Source organism: Ammospiza nelsoni, chromosome 2, assembly GCF_027579445.1.
Source record: "Ammospiza nelsoni isolate bAmmNel1 chromosome 2, bAmmNel1.pri, whole genome shotgun sequence".
Lineage (NCBI taxonomy): Eukaryota > Metazoa > Chordata > Aves > Passeriformes > Passerellidae > Ammospiza > Ammospiza nelsoni.
Window position 1 is genome coordinate 54,244,464 of NC_080634.1, and position 23,619 is coordinate 54,268,082.

The following is a 23,619-nucleotide window of genomic DNA, read 5'->3' on the forward strand; positions in this document are numbered from 1 at the left end:
ATTCAGCAAGGTTCTACAGTCTGCTGTTACTATTCATGAAAGCATGATAAATAATGAAAGAATTATAGTACTTTGTTTTCTAGCAAGTACAATTCTGGACTTCACAGCTCCTGTGAGAAATCTTAGAAAACAGCTGTAAATAGAAACAACAAACATGCTTAATTTCAGGTCTGTCTCCAAGTGTATGGCACTGTTGTCACAGCTACAGCAGAGCCAGTGGGACATCACACCCTCCCCAGAGAGGCAGATCACTGACAGCAAACCTCACCTGAAATTGTTCCCTGACTCAGTGATTATCTCTCTTTTACAGATGAAGTCTGGGGCTGAATTTTTATTGACTTGCACTGTGGCACCAAGGCAGCTGATGGTTCAGGAAGTGGGACTGAAGTCCTGTCTATGCTGCCTGTCTTAGTGCAAGTGTGAAAGGGAATATTAGCTTTTGCTTGACTGAAAGCGTTGGTCATCATTCAGACGAAGAATCGCCCATGGATTTGCTATGTGGAGAAGGGGAGGACAAGGAAATCTGTCAAGAGCTGCCCATCAACAGCTCTGAGACCCCATGCTTCTTGTTACACCATGAAAGGGCCCTGTCCTGCTCTTCCTCCCTCACCCCTGTGGAATCTCCCAAATCACATCTCCACAAAGAATCATGGCCCTTTTGGCTCCCTTCACCCTCAAAGCCTACAAGATATTGATGAGGCTATTTGCTGTATTTGGTTGCATTTAAGATCTACAGATACACTTGGGCATGCAGTGACAGGAAAAACAATTTAATACTAGCAGCAACAACAGAGGAAAGTAACTATTACCTGGGAAGATCTGCTTCTCCAACTTTAAAGATCAAATTATATTTTATTACAAGACTGCACCAGCCACACTAGATGAAATTTGCGAAACACATCATCATCTTACAAGAGGCAGCAATTCTACAGCTACCACTAAACAAGGTTATGTAGTCCAGACCGTGCCAAAGCAGCTTTAGAAAGAGAACATAAAAACAGAATTCTCCAGACTTACCAGTTATGGAAGAATTTAAAATTGCATATTTAAGACCTGTGCTTAGAATAAATATCCATCTCTCTGGGATTTTAGATGGAATATGATTTTATGAATTTTCATTATGTCTGTGCTGATGTGTCAGAATGAACTTGGGAACCATTCCTGGTTGGCTCAGAGAGGAGACACCAACTGTGGTGGACAGGGTAAAATGGTTCTCATGGCTGTGTGTGCTGCAGAGTGGAGCAGATGTGCTTGGGAGACAATTTCAGTCTGGAACACCTTGCATGATGGAGCAGCACATTTTGTTTTCCTGATAAAGGAACATGGAAGACTACCAACTACCAACTCAGATGCTAAAAGCTTTTACTCATCCTAGTCAGTCAGGCTTGGATCTCTTCAAGTTTCCATGACCACAGTGCCCACAACAATTTAGCAAACAGCCACAGCACTGTCCAGAGACAAATTCTGCAAATGATCTGTAGTGAAGGAGCAGGGTTTCAGATATCTGGATCACAATTCAGGGAAACAGTGAGAGACTGAACAAGTCATGAAAAGCTCTTCAACCATGGACCTCCCTAGGACTCCTCAAAAAGTAATTATGCAGCTATGCCAACAGCATTTGATCCTACCCTAACTAGAGTTTCATCCATAAAAGCCAAATGGCACCCTAGGAGACTGTCCTACAAAGCATGATTCCCTCAGCTGCTAAAAGCACTGGCTGGAGAAAGCAACAAAAGGAAATCCCTTCCCAGCAGGGAAACATTCCTTCCTCCACTTCTCCCAAAAAGGGAAAAAAGAAAACTACATCCTTTTTCAGGCCAGTAAGCCTAATGTTCGCCAGAGTGTTTGTGTGTTTCCTATTTTATCTAAACTATGTCTGTCAAAGTGAAGGACAGGTTTTGAACAGGAGCATGGCACAAAGAGCCAGAGCCTTCTATTGCCTGCATCCTTGAGGTAAGAATGGCACACAGATTCCAGCTGTCTTTCTGAGATTCACACACAAGCAGGAGACCTCTGGCCCGAGTGAGTTACCTCAGTGCAATCTTGTGGGGCAGTGTTCATGAGACTTTGGGGAGAAATGCCAAGGGACAGTGGAACTGAAGCATTGCTGGGGACACCGCAGAAAATGAACACTCTTACTTTGTTCTTCTCTGCCATCTCTTCATTTGCTTGCACGTGGCTGCTATAAGTAGGGCCAGGATTTTTTTGTCTAAAATGGAAACTGTGATAAATTAAATTTAGAGAAGGGACATCAATATGACTATAAATAGTAAACGGATTTTCACAAAACCAGTCCTACAGACAGACCTAGAAGACTGTCTTTGATTCAGCAAGCACTCCAGCACTTACTTAAATCTCAGTGAGGTTTAATGGGGTTTAACAGTACTCTCTAGGTTTTGCCCTACTAAGTGAAGTTGTGAATGCACAGGACATATAAAAGATTGAAAGTATTTGGCTTATGGAAGGCTTACCGTCTTGCCTAGAGTTGTACCATTTTACATGAAGAAAACCCCCAAGGAGACCACTATTTCAGGACATTTTGTTGGCTACATCCACTTAAAAACTTCCTGTTTCACTTCTACCATCACACCCTGCCCTACACAAGGATCTCAGTTAGACTGAATAATACATTCCAGAATTTAGGTACAAAATTATGTATAAGATGTCAAGAAATGTACTACATTTTCAGATCCTTGAATGCTAAGTGTATAAAGTATTCAGTGGAGAATTACTTCCTGTGCATGTGTGGCTTATTTTTGTAAGCCACCATATAAAAGCAATTTCCAATATAAATAAAAGCTAATTTCATATGAAATGCAAGCAGTGAGTGCAATTAAAAGCAAATAAAAGCGTAGTCAGTGAATCTAACTTTGGCCTCTCCAAAAAAAATAAAAATTTGTGGAATTGTTGAACTTACAGATCGCATTACAACATTATTTTTTTCCTCCTCCTTGAGACATTCATCCTGAACTATTAAAAGTAGAGGAGACTTTGAGATCACTGCATACATAAACTAACTCCCAAGCACCTGTTTAGGAATGAAAAATATGTTTTATTTCCAGAGGAATGGCTCATAACCTCTTCACCTCCATTCAAAGGGCCAAAAAGCCACAGATACTGTGAAACTGAATGAGAGAACTCCTGCAAGCAACTCCACATCACAGAACGATACTCACACTGATATACAGCCACAGTTGTTCCTGTGCTGGTGAGAACATGCTTATATAACATGCTTGGGAGAGACTCTTAGGAAGGGGAACAAAAGATTTCAGAATAGCTGTACTTCTGTTCAGTTACCTGGTGAGCAAAGCATCGCGCTGGAGCTCAGATACCATTGGGTGATACTGGGTGAGTCACGTTGCCCAGTGACTCACAGAATTAGGATTGTGAAACTGATTTTACCTGGGACAAGAGCTGCATACAGAAGAGATGATGCTCTCATTCCAGCTGGTGGAAAATATGCCAATATTGCCCTTGCTGAACTTTATGAAGAAGCTGCAGACTGACCTGATTCAAAACTCAAATGGAAGTCAACTTTCACATATTAGAAAGCTTTTAGGATGAAGCCATTGGACCTACTCTTATATACATCCAAAATGCACACAAACATACTGGTCTGGATCAAAAATATTTGGGCTACCTACTAAAAAAAAAAAAAAAAAAAAAAAAGTGAGCTCTACAAATCATATCTACTGTTATTTATTGAAATTTGAAGCTTCTGTTCAGCTATGAATGTTTGTGGTAATATGACACCACTCACTGTGCCCACTTTAGAAGGCAGTATTTTGCTTTTAAACACTGCATACATTGTATGGTATTTACACATGGCTCAACTATGTTGGGATAATCCTGGATTTATCAAGAGAGGGGTGACCAGCAGGATGAGGGAGGTACTTTTGCACCTTTACTCTGCACTCCTGAAACCCTACACTGAGTGCTGCATCCAGCTCTGGGGTCCCCAGCAAAGGAAAGGCAAGGATCTGCTAGAGCAGGTCCAGAGCAGGGCTACCAAGGTGATCAGAGGGGTGGAGCTCTCTTCTATGAAGACAGGCTGAGAGAGTTGGGATTGTTCAGCCTGGAGAAGAGGAGGCTTAGGATTGACCTTTTTGCACTCTTCCAGTACTTAAAGAGAGCTCAGAAAAAAGCTGGAGAGTGATTTTTCACATGGGCAGAAAGCCACAGGACAAGAAGTAATGACTTTAAACTACAGGAGCATAGGTTTAGATTGGGTATTAGGAAGAAATTCTTCACAATGAGGTTGAGGCACTGGAACAGGTTGCTCAGAGAAGCTGTGGATGCCCCACCCTGGACGTCTTAAAGGTCAGGCTTAGATCAACCTGGACTAATAGGAAAGTGTTCTGCCCCATGGCAGTGGGGTTGGAACAAGATGATCTTTAGGGTTCCTTCCAAACCAAAAAATTCTGAGATTTTATCATTATATGAATTAAACAAAAAACCCACAGAGATTTTCAAAATTACAGACCAGATGCTCTTATGAAATGTTTGAAACAATTTTGGATCTCAAGCGAAAACACGCAGTGATAAACAGATATTGGGAGGTAACTCCATGCAAGAAAAATGCTGGCCTTCTGTAACAATAGTTAATGAAATGAAGCTCTACACAAAATTAATGTCTTCTCCCAGACTACTTGGATGGTTTCAATTTCATAACCCAGCACTTCCCTTAGGAAAATAATTTCAATTAAAAAATAATTCCTTTTTTTAAGGCAAAATTAGGAGGTGTGTTCTGGTACTTAGTATCACCTGTCTGAACAGCACAGATGTGATTATTTTCAAATAAAGCTGTGTAAATTTTTAAACTTTTTCTCATTGCAAGCAACCTTTTCCCACATATTTAAATATGCCTTGGGCTAAAAGATCTAGAAATTTTGCCCATAAAAAGTAATTGTCTAATATTAGATTCTTTAGCTATATACAACAAGCCATGTAGTACAATTTCTAAAAGTTGGCTTCTTGGTTACACTATGACAACCATTTTGCAATTTTAAGTATTCTTTCTTAACCAAAAGTGAATAGTATTTATTGCCTATAAATGGCAGAAGTAGCACCACCCACATACTACAGTGCTTACTATACAGTTCACTGCTGTAAGTCTGCTACAGTCTCTGCTTTGGAAGTAACTCCTGGCAGTATTTTTTATATATATGGTCTTTCAGTTCTTAACTTTTCTGAGCACATACCAAAAGCACTACAAAAAATCCAGATTACAGACTCATGGAAGATGAGATCATTGAGTCCCACCATTAACTCAGCATGGGTTATGACTCTTCCTTTTGGTATTTTTTCATGGTACTGCCAGCTACATGAAATGTGCAGTCCTACCATATTAATCTGCAGTTTTTATGTCCTTTTATAAAGTATGTGAAGTTTTTCCAAGGCAGCAGTTATTATGTACACCATGCAAGTGCATAGAGGTCTGCCACTGTTTGAGTCCTGCTGGTTTCCCTGCCCTCTTCTTCCCTCTTCTCTTCCAGTCATAGCATTGACATTTATGATGACTACAAACAGACCATACTTGGCAATTGCAATATCTAGATGCCTTGCTTGGGAATATATTTCCAATGTCTGCCTCTGTGCTTTGTTCCTTCATTAGATACACTTCTAGCAGTACTAATGAAGCAGAGAGGTCTGTTTAGTCTGGCTGATAGGAATTCTCTTTTTCCCTGTTTCTTTATGACTCACTCTTGATTCTAATGCACAAGCTAATAACTTATATAATAATGATGATAATCCAAAATATATGTGTAAATATTTTCTCATCCCAAGCAGCCTCAAAATGAAAAAATGCTTACTTTTAATTTTACGCCAATGAATAACTAAAAATTTTGAATGCATATTTCTTTATTCATGTTCATAAAACTAGGTAAGACGTAACTAATCACTGACTGATCCCTCTGTTATAATGTGCTTTTATTAATAATAACTATGCCATTAGAAAATGTGATTCTTCAGGGTAAACAACATTTGCTTTGGACCACAGCAGGTGGGTACAATGGCATCAAGAAGAACAGGAAGAGACTGATTAATCAGAACTGAGACCTTTTAATTGGAGAGACATTAGGATGCAATGTAAGAAATGCAGGTTTTGAAGTAGCATAATCATTTTAGGGGAGCTAAGCCTTGGGCTGTAGTGGGTTTGCATGACAAGATTCATGGGGGTGAGGGGAAACCTCTGGGGTTGCTTCTGTGAGAAGCTGTGAGAAGCTTCCCCCATGCCCAACAGAGCCAGGGCCAGCCAGTCCCAAATGGACCCACTCCTGTCCAGGGCCAAGCCCATCAGTGACAGTGGCCGCACCTCTGAGAGAATATATTTAGGAAGGGGAAGAATGACCACAGCAGCTGGACAGAGGAGTGAGAAGCACGGCCCTGCAGACACCAAGGTCAGTGAAGAGGAGTGGGAGAAGGTGCTCCAGGTGCTGGATCCGAGATGCCCCTGCAGCCAGTGGTGCAGACCATGGTGAAGCAGCTGTGCTGCTCCACAGCCCTGGGAGGTCCATCAGGGTGCAAGAGACCCACCTGCAGTCCATGGAGAAGACCCACATGGCGGTGGGTGGATGTGAACAAAGGAGGCAGTGACCCTGGGGGAAGCCTGCACTGGAGCAGGCTCCTGGCAGGACGAGTGGTCCCATGAAGAGGTGAGCCCACACTGGAGCAGGTTTCCAGGCAGGACTTGTGACCCTGTGAGGGACCCACACTGGAGCAGCCCTTTCCTGTAGGACTGTACCCCATGGAAAGGACCCGTGCTGGGGTAGCACATGAAGGACTGCAGCCTGGGTAAGGACACAAGTGAGCCAATGCAGGCTGAGTCCTTCTCTGTCTGAAAGAGTAATGCAAATGTGTGACATCCCAAGGGTTTGAAAAGTTGTCAGAGGGTGTGATCTGTGTCAGTAACATCAGGATGCTGAGCACTGCTGGAATCAAGTGAACATTTCAATCCCATATAAAAACATATCAAGAGCAGAATTAGCTTTTCAGTGCAGTTGCTGAGCAAAGAACCCAGCAACAAGACAAAATGAGAAACACAAAGTGGTGCTCAGTTCAGATTATACAGTGACATGAGATACAGACTTTGTGGCAATTCTGAACTACAAGATTATCATCTCTAATGCTCTGTCACAGAGAAGCACGACAGAATCAACTTATTTTTGTATTGTTTGTAATTAAAAATCCACTATAGTACAGTGAAACACCTTCAAATTTAATAGTTCCTCAAAGTCTGGAAATGTATTGACCATGGGCTTTCTGCCTACTCAGGCTTGCCTCCACTTTGGCTGCTCATATACAATAACAAAGATAACACCGTTCAGTGCTAAGGAATTTACATCACCCTTTGGCATGAGCTTTCAAATATTACTCTGGTGAAAATGAGAACTGTACAAGTCATGGCTGGGTTATGTTTCTGTCACTGCCAGCTCAGGGGAACCTGATTATAAATACATAATTATAAATAGTAAATTTTCAGGTAGATGTTAGAAAAATGAAATTAAATGATGACTCCTTTTCCCAACAGACAAACTGGAAATACAACTGAATAGTTAACCTTTTGCTAAAGAATCTCTTGATTTATTTTCTGTGGATGTCTTGAAGAGAAACATGTACACTTAAATTATAAACTTCAAGTCTGAAGAAAAAGAGGGATTTTTACTTTGTGATATGTGTAATTAGAGTGAGAAAGACAGAAAAGAACAGTGGATTCTGCATGGCTCAGTGAGTAGTCTCCCAACTCTTATTTTCAGTATTATGTGACTCAGTAAATTCCTATTCTCTTAAATTCTACAGTTCCACAGCCTGAGATACATTTTTAACAAACTCAGAACAACAAGTTCAGCTGGGCAGAGGCTGTGAAAATCCAAGTGAATAACAAAAGTTCTTCCACAATTTCCATTAGATCCATATGCTACAGTGAGTAATAAGCAGAATTTTAACACATGTACAGGAACTAAAGGATTGATTAGCAGCATTTCTACAAGGTAATGATTCAGGTTTTGCAGCACTGTTTGATCTTCATTTCAATTAGCAGAACAGAAGTTATGCTCCCAGCATTGAAATAGACTGACATAAACAAAACACAAGACATTTTATAAATCTTCCTTTCTTGTCTATGCATAAATGAGTTATAACCAGTTACATGCCTCAGCTACCTCTGCCAAGTTGGCTTCAGGAAAAGAAAGAGTACTCTGTAACTCTTATTTTATAAAAAGGGACAAGACAAACACTTTGGAGTCATGGTTCCCAAAAGCTGAGATGAATTTTCTCTAATCACCATGCCCATTTCCTGTCAAACAGAATTTGCTTCACTCATACTAATGCAAATGTGTGTCTGTAGTTTCAGGGTGGCATACAGGATTGAACGTGCACTTCTAGGCTCCTTATCTCAAAAAAAGGAGCCAGTAGTACTGGAAAACCTTCAGACAAGAGCAGCAGAATGATTAAATCTCCAGAAGACCTTCCAGAAGCAGAATGACTAAATAAGGTGCAAATCTTCACTCTGTGAAAGGAGAACAGATGGAAGATGTAATGCAGGTCTGTGTTATTATTGGTGTCAAGAAAAGGACAGACATGGATTATTTGTTCATTGGCTTTTCAGGTATGAAATCCAGAAGCAATCAAACAGGCAATAAGAGTCAGGTTCAAGTAAAAGTAAGAGCTGATGAGACTTCAAGCAACTACTTGAGGAATTCATTGCTGAAAGATTGTGAAGATGCTAAAATATTCTGTGGGCTACATAGAAGATTGCATGACTTGGTGAAACAGAAACCCACAGAGGATCAAAAAACACAGAGAAACTGTTTTTTGGCAAAGAAAGGCCCTGCTGAGTCCTACAGCAAGTGAAGGTACTCTGTTGCTGTACTTCTGTCTATAGATACACTTTTTTGCCACTGTTAAACACATGCTACAGGGCTTTAAAAAATCCAGATGCAGGCAGTAAGACTGTGGCTGTATTCAAATGAGTTGAAAAAATTTCCTAAAACATCAACACAGCTTATTTTCTTCATTTAAGTTATTATCCTCCAGATTGTAATCCACTACAGTTTACAAGTTCATTGTGCTACTTCGCACAAGTAATGGGATTTACATATCTGATACTCAGGAAATCAACACTTTTTCAAGAAGAAGTACCAACACAATTTTTACAGAAAAATACACAAATTATCAAGATCACTTGACACTTCAAATGGTAGTGTTTCACTTTCAATTGATTTTATTTGGAGAAAAAAAAAAAGAAGATTGTTTTCATTGCCTAGTTCCATGTATTTGTTCCAGTACAGTATATTCATTTTCAGGGATCTGTTCCAACTCTTCCTTTGTTTGGAGTCTCTCCTACTTGACTGCCAAGACACCGTGTAGCTCTTGGTCTGTGTCGCTTCTTATTCAACAGCTAGAGAAAATTAAATACCCTTAAGAATCTTATACCACCCAAATACATGAGTCATTTGATTCTCAAAAGCTGCCAGGGCTGCTACAGTTCAGCAATTACATCCACAATACTACATAGCTGACTTCTGGTGTCACTCAGATAGTGTTATTTAAGGCTCCAGTGATATTATCATACTTTGTTTTCTCTGTGCTTTCCCAGGAAATTTTAAGCACGTTATCATGTCCCTTTTGATTTCTTTCTAGTGAAGTCTCCAAAATGGTATATGGTAAAATGTTCCATCCTCTACTGCCAACAGCCTAGCTAGGCAGTTTGTCCCACCGCTCACAGTGTCCCTCAATCTTGACTGTTGCTAAAATATCAAAGGCATTACAACTGTTCAGTAGTTTAAGTAATAACACAGCTGAAGTCAGTGGCAAAGCAAACTTTGACTTAGCTAGGTAGGCTGGGGTTGAGGAAATTATAAATAAGTTAATTACTATAGGATTTCTGTTTAAATGTACCTGATACTATAGGTCAGAAGGCAATGAAGAGTTAACACGTGTATAAGTACAACAGTACTGCTACACTACAGGTGCAATAGCTATACTTACTGTATAGCCTAAAAACTGCTGTTTCTCAAATTACTAGTACCTCTTTCACTAACTGGCACTAGGAAATGACAGATAAAGTGATTTTTGTACCTTTTTGAATCACTGTGATAGAGCTTTACTGTACTATTCAATCTAAAATCTTCTATTTGTAGTGATCCCTTTCTCCATCAGCAAACCATAGTTTTATCTACTCAAAAAACCTCTTAGAAATCTTTCCAGTACTCTTCTATTCCCTGGCATGCTTCCTCCTACTCTGTGTGTTTTACTTGAACAGTTTCTTAATTTTTTGTAATTAAACAGCTGTTAAACCTTCTTTCAAACAGGTGTTAATTACTATCGCTTTCTGATTACATCTCTAATCCAGTTTATATCTTTAATCCTGTCGCAACATCTTTCCTTTTTCTAATATTTTTAAAATTAAAAAATCATATCTATCTTGAAATAGATATTACGGATATGTTCTCTCCTTGGTTTTAGCATTACAGCAAAATTGCAGTCATGGTTTGGACCACTACTGAAACCCCATAAGGTGAGAGAGGAAAATGGGAAAGATGAGGGTTTCAGTTGCTACAATTTTTGAAGCTTCAGCCCACTAATTAGGAACAGATCCACTGTCAGTAGTCCAGAGATAATAAGGTATGATGAATTGGGATATTTTGCTTAATAAATGGCTTTCAGAGGTTGTTACTGTCTCTTGTATACTTGAATAAAGTTATTTACCTGAAGAAGATTATTCAGTTTATTTGTACTGGCATTCGAGGCTTAGACATCTGGAGAAGAAACCCCAATTCCCTCAGGTTTGTCTATCATCCACCACTAGGACAGACCTGGTACAGTTTAGGGGGTTTTGTACAACACAGAAAATAATTATGATCAGTAAAATTGAATATATGATTATAAAATAACAAAGAGATAAGCACCAGGCTGCTAAAGGCAAGAACTATGAAAACTTATCTGTGAAAATCCAACACCCAAGCAATGAAGACATGAGCTGCTTCATGGACCTTAGCAAACATCAGTGTGGACTTTATATGCTCTTCAGAGCAGCTGCTACTGGCTTCACTTAAGCTTGGAAATCTATTTTGTGTGCAGCTTTTGGCCATCTTCATTTCTGACCTGGCAGTCCAAGTCAAATCCTTACATTTCATTAATTTTGTCTTGGTAGTACTTAGCACTTACCCTTGTTTGATCAAGGAATTTTCCAGTTCTACTCCATAAGTTAGCAGCTAGCACTGAAAGGAACTGGATAAATTATCTGCAGATGACAGATAACAATAATCAATGACTCAGAAGAAATTTAACTTTTCTGTGTGACAGTTCTGAAAACTTTAAAATATTCTTTTAAATGCATGAGACCTAGAAACGAAAAGTAATTTCTTTGGACCAGTTAGTGACTAACTCAAACATGGTTACCTAGAGAAGTCTAACAGATTGGCTGGCTTTGATCTCTCCAGTACTTTTACACTCAGCCACCCTGTGCAGCTGCTTCATAGGTCCAGGCAAAAAAAGAGCACAACTTACTCAGTGTTTTGTAGACAGGCGAGTGCAGAGATGATCAAGAGGTTTAAGACAAAAAGATGGAATCTTGGTTATGTGTTTCCTGGTTTTATCAACAAAAGAGGTTCCTCAGGGATTTCAAGTTACTGTTTTCCTGAATCAATCAACAAGGACTGTATACAGGTGAATGTCCCAGGGCAACTAAAATTGTCAGGCCAGGATGCCGTTTTCTACCTTGGGTTAAAAGATATCCACTGCTTACCCTGAAACCTCCTTTTTCACTGTGATGGTATCCTCCTCCTCTATCCGCACAATGGTTCTTGCACTCAGATGAGGAGATCACAAAACACAGCCTTCTGCCACTGTACTGACTCCTTGTGAAACATCCAGCAGGATCCTGAGGGATCACCTCACAGAATCATAAAAAGATTTGGGTTGGAAGGGATATCAAAGATTGGGCATACACAGCTTCTCTGGGCTACGTTTTGGTTTTTTTTTTAATATTATGCACACTTTGGTCTTCACACTCAAAAGCAGGTTTCCAAGGAGGTCTAGAAACCATGTAGCACAAGTGTATTCTGCCTCATTTCAGATGCTTTCCCTGCCATGCGCAGTTCACATAAGGATCAGTTTAAAATGTTATTGTTAGACTTTCATTAATCTGATTAATAGACTGCTGTGCTTTTAATTGCATGAGTTATAACTTGTTCATAAAAGTGTACCAAAAAAATTCCTTCTCGATAATAAACAAAATGAAAGATAATAGATTAGTCCTAGTTGAGCTGTATTTGCTACCAGACTTGAGAAAAAAATTCCTTTATAGGAGCTGTGTCTAAGTTTGCATAGTGTCAGAGCTGTCATCTCCACCGACAGAAGTCACTGGCTTTTAAGAAGCCTCCACTTCCTAGGAGTCTCTAAATTCCCAAGAAAAGTAACTGCCTCTGAACTTTCCATGTCCTGGTAGGCTGCCATTAAGTTAAGAGCTCATCTCTGTTTGGGGTGGCAAAGAAGCCATACTTGGCCAAGAGCTGGACTCAGTTTTTAAATCTTATGAACAAGTGTAGAGAGATAAATACTCCCAGGCAACGAGATACTGATATAACTCTGTGTGTCCTCTCAACACAGACACTTTAATAGGCTATATTAGGCTGTATCAGGCTGTATTCCTGAACTCTGGGTAGCTCTTCTCTTCCAGTCACCAAAGCAAATATTAACTTTTCATGTGTGTCAGTTACACAGCGCACATAAATATTTTCTCTACATGTAAATATACATGTGTTCTTCTCTTATGTGTGTGTATAAAACTCTATATGCATATACATACAAAACTGTAAAGATCCATAAATGTGAATATTTTGGCAGAGAATACAATTGGAGCATCCATAATCTTGGAAATCATCCATCACAATACAATCCATCACAATACAAAGTCTGGTTTCACAGTTGACATAAGTAGATAAAATGTTAAACCCGTGTTACCTTATGTTCAGTGAAATCTATGGGATTCACTGGAGGTATGAATAACAGCTTGAATATAATGAATATATAATTGCACACTACAGTTCTGCTTATTGTAGAGACATCCAAGACTGATATTTTTTCATTTTATGTGCTCTAGCCTTGAAACAGAAATAGGTTTTTGGCAATTCTATAAAATCCTGTTCAGAATGGCTCCTGAATGTTTTACAAAAGATTAAAAAAGAAGTTTGGTTTAAAAACTGTACGTGTCATTTCCTAGTTGATTTTCACTCTTAAAGTCAATTTCCCAGCAACGGAAAGATTCAGGAATTCTTATAATCAGACACAGTGAGATTTTAGACCTTGTCAAGTACAGAAGTATATTTAAAACAAAGATTCACTGCCCTCTCCATCAATATTCCATATATATGAGTCTCTAAACTGCAACAGAAAAAGGTATTTAGACACAGAATGGAGAAAATTTGATATTACACAGGACAGATGCTGGCTGCAACCATGGCAACAATTACAAACAGATTAATGTTTAAGGACTACATATTTTTCTAAAATACTCAACAATGAAAAGATTTTGGATTAGATTCTCCACAACTTGTAATTGCACTGACTGCATTAGAGTGGAAAAGTAAACACAATGTATTTTTCATAAACTCCTAAATTATTGAGAAGAAACAAGAAGATGCCAGAGCACTACAATTCTCTTGAAATTAAGGGGACAAATTTTCTAAAATTACATCATCTTTACATATGTAGGATTGATGAGAAGGCACAATTGTTTTATTTTGTATTTTGTAAAATTTCACATACTAGTGGTGCAATTTCAAATTACTTTGACCATTACCACCATCCTAAATTCACTTGTGATCTTAGTATTTCCCTAAGACCAAAGAGCACACATAGTTGCTATGTCCAACAAATAAGTGCAAAAATAAATGAAAAAGCACAAATCTTTTGGGATTTTAGGAACATTTACAATATGCAAAAGTGGCTGAGAGAGTTTTTGAACATGGCATCTTTGGCTACAAAATGACCTTCTTAAATGACAGCTACTTGTAAAACAAAAGTATGTCATAAAAGGAGTTTTCTCAGGGAGTTATGGCAAAGGAATGGGAGATATTTTGAACAATGAGCTGAACATCCAAACCAAAGTCATACTTCCAAGGGAGAAAGCAAACACGCAAAGTACAAACATATTTGATGTATTTCTAACACCTGAGAAATCGCTAAAGAGATGTTAGTTAGTGCTTCATTGATATTTTTCTTTGTTGTCGTATATAAAATGTTCACCTGAACTTTCAAATTGTACTCTTAAATCTGGATTAAGGAAAATGTGAAAATGTCCCATACTGAGAAGAGGAATGAAGCCAATGCTTAACAGGAAGCACCTTCTGAAGCTGCTTTCAGTAGAACACCACTTGAATACTTTCTTAAATTAAGGTTAAATCAGAAGGAAGCATCTTATTTTTTAAAATTAAATCCATCATGCTCTGGCCATAAAACTTTGCTATCATGGGTGGCGGATTGGATTAGCTAATTTTTACTGTAGGCTTTGTTTTTCAGCAATGGGTTTAAGTAAAGAGTGTTAAAATAACAGTAAGTAGGCAATTCAGTAAGAAAACTCTAATGGAGTAAGATGGGTAAAGTGACATGTTTCCCCAGTACACACGTCAACCAACCCATCATGTTTCCAAAAGAAAATCAAGCCCTTAAAGGTGTCTATTATCTAACTGTCACCAGGAGTATCATGGGGAAGATGAGCATGAGCTGACCTACTTGAGTGTGCTAATGTCTCTCAAGAGTCGTGGTCTTCATTGTCCTTTATTTCCCATTGCTCTGAAATGGCAACACTTACCTTTTGTTTTGAAACGTCAACTTATTTCTATCCTCCTCAAAGTCCCACTCTTGCCCTTGCAATGTGCCAAATTCAGCAAACCTTGGTTTCAGCAAAAGCCTGGTTGTAGATTGTCACTGAGAAGAATCACTAATCAGCAATGATTCTTTCTGAAAATAAGGATCCTGACATGTGGAGTTTGGGTAGTGCAAGACACCATGTCCTAAATTACTTGCTTCTTGGGAGTTAATAGCAGTGCCCTGAAGAACTTCAAAGGCTCTGAGGACTAACCAAAATAAGAGTTCCTTGAACATATCTCATCAGACAGACCGACGGACCCACACACAGGTACTGCTGGCCCAAACCTCTGCTCAGGAACAGATGATTGCTTCTTTCCCGCAGACCTTGGTGCCATTATAGCCAAATTAATTCCTCTTCAGTCTCAACCAGAGCTCACCTACAGCTTTGGGACTTAATGTACGGAGCAAGTGAGTTGGAAATCTGAAGTTAATAAGAGACACGGATGAATGCACAGGAGCACATCAATTAAGGCAACACTGGTGAAACCCCCCACTAAGGGTGCTAAGCAAGGAAATACCCTGCTGTGAGAGTATGCCTCTTTAACAAAATAAAAGACAGAACAGATAGATGACATAAATCCAGATCCTAGGCACTGGAGAATCTTTTAAACTATAAAAACCTCTGAAGCTAAATCCTGTCTGCACTTAATCCAAAGGAATTCTTCAGATGGAAAAAAGTCCCCACTTGACCTAAAGCCAGCACAAGCAGTAGCAAAAGGAGGGTGGTTTCTAGGAAATGAGCGCACAGTGGGGATGAATGAGAAATCCTTCTTTGATCCTAACCCATCCTTATAAAATCCAGCTTGTGCAGTCAAGCTAGTTCAGTCAGTGCAGCTCTGAGGATGGACTAGTGGCCAAGAACCAAAATACAACCCAGCTCACCGAGCATCCCCTGCTTCCCTCCTCTGTGGGCAAATCATACTGAAAAGAAGGGACTTTCAAACCCCTGTTCAATCTGCTTGGTTTAAGTATTTTGAAAAAAAAAGTAAATTTTTAATACAAAAAAAAAAAGAAAAACAGAAAGAGTTATGTGGAAGTTTAGTGCTACATAAAGACACTGCAGCAAAATAAATGTAATCATCTCAAATCACATCAGTATTTGGTAAAACTGGCCTCAGTGCATAAACAAATATGCTCAAATTTATTATCACTAAGTTAAACAACCATGAATAAAATATTTTTATGTAAGTGGACAGACCAAAATATTATTTTGTAATTGCTCTGTAGGAAGCATGATGCCTTCTGTGAGAAAATACAAGAGTAGTTACAGACTAGGAGTTAGTGCAAATACCTGCCTACATCATCAAGTTGAAATATGTGATCTCTGTGTCATAGGTACCAGGTTCCTTAACAGATTAAAAAAATTAGTGCAACACATTCTTCATATTAGACTTAGGAAACTTGATTAATCATTATGTGACACAATAAAGTACTCCAATTTAAAACATGCAAAAAATAAAGCCGAGACACATATTCACTAAGCCAGGAATCCAAAACACTGACATCCAAGGCTGGTTTGTCATCCCAATTTTCCTTCATTACAAATGGGAAGAAATGCACTCCCTGCAGAGGGCAATTAATTTCCTTCAAGATATGTCATATGAATCACCCTGTGAAGTTACCAAGTTCTTTCTAAAGGCTATACAGACTCAGAGGTCTGATGCTACGGTGTCTACAAAAATTCAAAGACAAACAGTTAGTTACAGCCTTTGGAATGACAGATTTGTAGCTAAGAGGCTTAAGGCAAATTAGACAACTGTTCCATAGGCAACATGGATTTGGTTTTATTCATGGCCAAAATTCCAGCTGCAGGGTATCTGCTAGCTAGTTAAAGCCACTATAGGGAAAGCTTATGTGGTGTTGCAGGTATAAATGCACTACAGAACACACCACATTTGAAAAACAAATTCACTGTGCCAGAATAAACAAATCCAAGGGACTGACTGCAGCTCTCATAACTTTAAATCATTATCATCAGAAAGGAATGGCCAGTACCTCTCCCAACCTAAAAAAAAAAAAAAAAAGTTGTCAATATAAACAAAACACAAATGAAATATTTCACCTATTTTTCAGTGGAAGACAGGCAGGATCTATTCAGTAATCAGTGCTGAAGTGCAGCAGAAGGATTGCTTTTGAAGTGTTTAATAATAATGAGCATTTCCACATGAACATCAGTTAAAACTATTTCATCACTGAGAGATAATTTCTGTATTCAGTGGACTAAGGTAAACTGTGGTGCTGGCAATGCTGAGAACATCTGAAGAAAGAATCTGTGCTTGCTTTCCCTTGCTCCACAGATACAATGTGTTCTCTCTGGAAAAGTCACCTTGCTCTTGGAGGAGGCAGGATGTGAGCACCCAGAACTGTGTGTTCCTCCTTTGCAAGAGTCCAGCTGACACTCCCATTTCCCTTGGCAAAACTAGAAGCTGTATTTCAGCTACTCAACCCATCCACAAACTCCTAAAATTTTTGACAACAGACAACAGGATGTTTAAATTTTGTTGCAAACATCTGTTATTGTTATTATGTCAGCATCAATATCAGGAAAGTCAACAGGATCTTAAGATGCTTTAGAAGAAAACCAGTGTCTATTTAATGTCTCCTCTGAAACTGTTTGCTTGTTTGTTTGGGTTTTTGACACCACTAGGGTAAGGTTCATCTTGCCTTACTTCACCTGTGTGAAATCAAACAACAATCAGCAACAATAAATACCGTATTTCTTTCCACTCAGGTATAAATTGGATGGATGAGTTGCTTATGGGAGGCTTCTGTCTCTCCAGTGACTATACAAACAATGTAGGTGGATGGTGTTCACAACTACAGTCAAATTTGTGGGAGCCAGGTGAAAAAAAACTCACAGGCCTTCACTGCTAAAATCCCTTTTTAGAGCTTTTCAAAATTTGCTATTAAAATATTTTTGATTGAAATTAGTATATAGAAATGCACTATGGGTAACCTCAAATCAGACACAATATGACCCTCCATCTTCTGCTATAATCATATTGTTCATTCCCTTATTTAAAGGAAGTAAATTGGTCTGGTTTACTTTTTATAATGGAAATGAGAATAGCAAATCAATGCATAGAACACAATACTTATTGGCAAAGATAAATTTAAAGTATATGAATTTCTAGAGGAAAAAAATATAGAAGAAAATATCATTTTCACTGAATGTAAATTTGGTACTCTATCTTCTTAGTCTAGTACTCACTGGCTTGACATCAAACTGCTAATCAGGTAAAAAGCATCTGTGTGCTAGGGAATAGTACAGATTTCATCTTCAAATCTTTGATATTCTTCAGGGCACTACAGAAGGATCACTGGTGAAAGTTTATCCATTAATTTAACAAACATAGAACAGCATTGATTCTACTAGAACTGCTAACCTAGTACCCTGATGTGAGTGGGTACTTTAATTAAATGATGGTTAGAAGAAGAAGAATGATGGTTAGAAGAAGAATTTGAATTCTCAGTTAATCTCATTGAGAGTCAACTGCAGGAAGGTCCTTGCAGGCAGAATGCCTCCATCTCCCTAGGAGATGTGAGATGTAAGGAGGAGTGAGGCTCTCAGGCCAGGCCAACTTCTCACCACGCATTTTGGGCTGGATACAGAGCTGCATTAATGCCCCATTCATGCTTTACGACCTGGGTCAACAATCACCCCCACTACTTAACCACCACTGAGAGAGCTTCTGGGTTCTTTGGCAGCAGCTGCTGCTCTATGACAGACATGACAACGAGACACTAGAGCTGAAAAGTGTCAAAAATTTTAGTTATTAAGTAGTTATAATTTAAGTAGTTATTATAGAGAGTTTGCATAAGACTCTACGTTTTGAAAAATTCTGTGAAAGGAAACTGGATTGCAGAGGTGGCAGCTGGCAAACTTCCAGAAGATTTGAGTTCATGCTATTTACAGATTTTATAAGTTAGTAAAGCAGCTTGGAGCACGTGCATGTGTATGCATGGTTTTGGGGTTTTTTAAAAATGCGCATTTTAGTCTGATTATAGCAACCATTTATCCTGTATCTACTGACCTCTGTGCTTTTTCAACCTTTATGAAGCACTATCACAGCCTGCTCTGCACCAGTTGGGATTCAGCAAGTCTATCTTTAGAAGGAAGGTTCCTTGTCTTGGCGTTTGCTGCATGGTTAACAAAGAGAGACAGTCACCTGTGGAGGACGCTTGTTCTGTTATAAAAGAGATGACAAAATACAGAGGATGGTTTACTCTCTGCTTCAGCCCTTCTCTTTCCAGGAAAGGGAGAGAGACACTCCAGGTTCACCCTGACAGCTGGCAAACAGGTATTCCATGTCAGTTTGGGGTTATCAAATGTAGCCACAACAGGTTAGCCTGCATGCTACAAGATCTCCCTAGGTGCCAGCTCTCAACCAACTGATCCGTGCTTTGCCAGACTGGCTGGCACCTTCTGATACCAGTGTTAAGGACATGAGGAGCCCAGGACTTCCCTTGCCACTAGGGTCTTGGGTATGAATGTGGGTACCATAAGCTTTCTGATTCACTGGGCCAAGGAAGGACGTACTTGTGGTCCTTAACACTGGTATCAGAACCGCTCCAAAAAAACAAAACCAAATGCAAAGATCTTGCTTATAACAGAAAACCAGCGTATGCTGAGCTAGGACTGGAAGAGCTTAAGGGCACCACCACATGATCAGGGGCTGTCCATGCAGCAGTGGTGGAATGGAGGCCTTTGCCTCCTGAGGAAAGGCTGATTGATCCTCAGAAGTTTCCAATGATTTGTGGAAAGCATCTCTAGAAGAATCCCATAACCTCTTCCCCTGAAAAGCCCAGTAAAAAGTCTTTCTCCATTTACTGTTCCCCTTTCTACCCACTGCAAAATATACCAGATAATACAACATTCCAATGGTTCATCTGACACAAGTATGTCAGAAGCTTTTGAAATTAATATATCAAGCACATACTCAGTGACCAAGAAATTGCAGAAACTGTCATGGACTTCAGAGATTAGATTGGCTGGTTCATAATCTTAGACAAACGTACAATTCACTCAAATTCAAGGAAGTTCTCCTGTATCACTTCAGCCCATATTTAGTGAAAAATATCTTAGCTGTAAAAAAAAAGGAACTTTTATCCAAGGTTCTCCTTAGTTTTTGTCTCACATCAGTCAATATGTCCGTTAAACCAAAACAGACATTTGAAGTGAGAAGAAAAACCTCAAATGAAACCAAAATAGCCCACAGCTCCAAGAAGAACATGATATAATAGTGAAGTCATTTATTTGTTACTTTAGTCTCTGTGGCACACTAAAACCCTTTTAATTCCTTTGAAAACTTCACTGTGCAAAGAAATTGTCTTATTTTTAGTTGCTCCTCTTTTGACACTCTTAAATTCTATTTGACTGAAAGGTAATTCCCCTTTGAAGGACTTCTGCATGCACATCTATTACAGAAAGATTTAATTTGCTCAGCCTTCCCCTGCATTCGCTTAAAAAAATGATATTCATTAATATGTATTTAGTCAGGAGAATTTTTTTTCCAGCAACAAATCAGAGTGGACATGAGGATCCTGGCACCATTGTTGCTGGTGTTACACTGACACTATGCTACACTACTTAAACTAGTGTCAGTGTAATAAAGCTCATCCTTCTCAGTGATTCAGGACTTCTAAACCAAATGGTTTCTGGAATTTTGTTTCTTCACAAAACATGGTGATGGAAGACTGATTTACACACAAAGTTTTACCTTCAACCTTCCTTCAGTAATTAAGAACATTATATTTGATAAAGTAACGAGAACATAACCCAACACAACTTAAAACTGAATAGAAAAAGTAATGATAAATCTGACACTCATAAAGCCATTAAATGTCTGAATAGAACAATGCTCCATCTATTTTTACCTGCTTTTTCTTTAAACAGGTTATAACAGTCTTTTCTTCCTGCTTCTATTCTGCCTTTCCGTAAGGTAAGTTAAGGGGACTTAGTCATCATTTTCAAAATTAATTCAGTCCCTTTTAACACTGACTACCAGCACCACCAGAGGCAAGCACAGATGCCACATAGGATTTTCCTTGTTGGTTTTGCCATCTTACTCCAGTGAATCAAATCCCAGAAAAAGCTGACAGATTAAACAGTGTACTGATATGGAGACAGGTCTCAGGTCTTTGGAGGAGCAGTCATGCACATTTTTCCTTGTCATTTAAGTCAGGCAACAAACACACATACACAAAAAGGTGAAGCTAATCCCTTAACTGTTTTTTCTACATGTGTCCTTCAATATATACTTGGTGGTCTCTCCACACTGAAAAATTGCACGCCCACTGTCACCAAGAGTAGAACCGCATTGGTTAGGACCCAACATTTTCAGTAGATAAGCAAAGCTATCTCAAAAAGATAATCAAAATTATACCAGGTCTGTAGTGACCTCAATTTCACTTAAATTTCAGCTAGCAGTATTTGCCTCTAAATAGCATGAGATAAGAAGAAATGGAATTTTTTTCTGGAGCTATTTTAAGAGCAATGACTGCTATACATAGAGTCAGAGTAAGTGGCTGAAGTTAAATTTAAAAGACAGACATATTTTTATTTTCCTGTTTCCAAATAGAGTCTCATCTGTTCCTAAGTCAGAATAACAGAGGCAAAAAGAGATAAAAACCCCACAGTAAAGAATGCCATCCTCCTGCAAACAAGACCAAGTCCTTTCAGTGTAGAAGGCAACACCAAAGGAAAACCATGTTTGGCTTCAGCTATTTTGATATTGAAGGATAAAGCTTATTTCTGAGTCTTGTATAAAAAGGGGGAGTAAATTCAGGTCTTCCAGAATTTTTGCTATTCTAAAACAGGTCAAAAGCACTCTTACTGGTGTGGGGTTCTTACTGGTGCCTGGGTTCCCTAACTGTACACAAAACTATTGCTTAAGTGAATCAGGTTAATTTATGGAAAATTCAGTATGCTTGCATAGAAAGCCTTCCTAAGCTATCCAGGTGTGGGCTTTGAAGCAAGCAACATAAACACTGAAATGTTCCATGTCACTGCAATACAATCAAATTTGAAATTTCAAGCAAAGTGGACTTAAAGGTACTGTGATACTTATATTTAGTTGTGTAGAACTTAAACTATGTCCCACTCTGTCTATTCTGCATTCCAAAGAAAATCTCAACGTGCACTGTTTCTCTAGAACTACCTATTTCTCAGAAGAAACCAACATGCATCTCGGTTACCTATGGTTTTTTCTTTTTTTTTTTGCTTTTGTGGAGCACTCATGCTCTATAACAAAAACACATCAGAGAAGGTGTTTTTATTTACTTCCACCTGAAAGGTGTTATAATGTTGGAAGAGCCATCTCACAAGTCATGCGTAGAGAAATCTAAAATTCCGTTGCCATGCTAACAGGAAGTCACGCAACTAAGTCCAGTAAAACAAAAGTGCATAAATGACACTTTCTGGTAAAAACAGAGAAATATTAGATTAACAAGTCTGTAGGTTTTGACAACTGTAGCCACAACTATAGCTGCGTGTCTCGGTAGAGTGCTGAATTTCTGTCGGCATTTAAACCTCCAGAGCATCAGCTGCTTCTTCCCAAGAGGACCACAGCTTCTCTCCCATCACCTCAGGCGCCAGGCCCTTGCCGTATAAACCCCACAAGGGGATGAACCCACCAGTCCCTTCCTCTGCTCCAGGAGCCGCCCCATGTCCCACTTCACCCTGCTCAGCTCCTGCCGCCTGCACCTCGCCGTCCTCCGGGTCCCTCCTGGGGGCTGGCAGGACCCCCGCTTTCCCTGGAGGGCTCCTGGGGACCGCGGCGGCGGCGAGCGAGCTGCCCTCGGGCAGAGCCGCCACGGGGACCGCAGCTGGGCCGCCACCGCCGTTGGGACCGGGGGCGCTCCGCGGCGCGGCTCCCGCACCCACCCGTGTGCGCGACATGCGAACTCCCGCCCGGTGCTGCTCTCAGCGCCGGCAGCAGCCGGGGGGGAGCGTGGGGCGGGTGCGGAGCGCGGTGCGGATGCGGAGCCTCCTCCTGCCCCGCGGAGCGGCCCCCGCCCGCTGCCTCCGGCCCCTTGGCGCTCCGCGGTGCTGCAGGTGTCACCCAGCGACCGAAGGATGCCGCTCCCCACGGCAGCGGCTGCCAGGGAAAAATACCTTTATTACATACAAGAGGAAGAAGAGATCCTAATACTCCTCTGGACAATCACCAAGGGCCAAGGGCGTGCACGATCTTGCTTTAGGCTTCTTGCGTCGGCGCAAAAAGTTACCTTAGATACTCATAGGCACTTCTTTTTGCAGAGGGTCAAAAAGGTAATCAAAGGCTCAGAAAGAGGACAGGTCAAAGTTGATGAGAACTTACTTGGTTTAGGTGCTTGCGTTGACAGCCGGCATCTTCCAACAGCAGTTCCAACAGGTCACATTTTCCCATGGAAGTTGTACCTTTTTCAATCCCGTTTGCAAATTAAATCCCTTCAGAACGTGTTTGTTTTGTTTCACTGGCTGCCGTCCGTCTCAGGCACTATCCACATTTTTTACTTTATTTTCTCCATATTTGCCAGACATGCAGGCACTCTCGGACGCACGCCACGAGTCAGCGGGTGCCCATCACCTCCGGCCGGGGGGACCGCGCCTGCCGCCGGGTTCCGCTGCAACAGATGAGAGGCAGGTTCTTCCCCGGTTGCTTAGCGCGGCGTCTCCTTATTCCCCCGGGAAGCCTCATGCCGGCTGCGGAAAGTAAGAGCTCCTCCCGGCGCGGCGGTCCCCTCCGGAGCGCGGGCTGCGCG

The 23,619-nt window shown here is 40.1% G+C and overlaps 1 protein-coding gene across 1 annotated transcript in view; it reads right to left on the reverse strand.

Annotated features, from left to right (window-relative positions):
• The window catches only part of TRPC4 (transient receptor potential cation channel subfamily C member 4), a 134,083-nt gene extending 110,707 nt beyond the window's left edge, over positions 1-23,376 (reverse strand). The window contains exon 1 of the mRNA XM_059493776.1: positions 23,196-23,376. The gene's annotated coding sequence lies outside the window, so the exon portion shown is untranslated. The remainder of the gene's footprint in view (positions 1-23,195) is intronic.
• Positions 23,377-23,619: the final 243 nt, after the last annotated feature.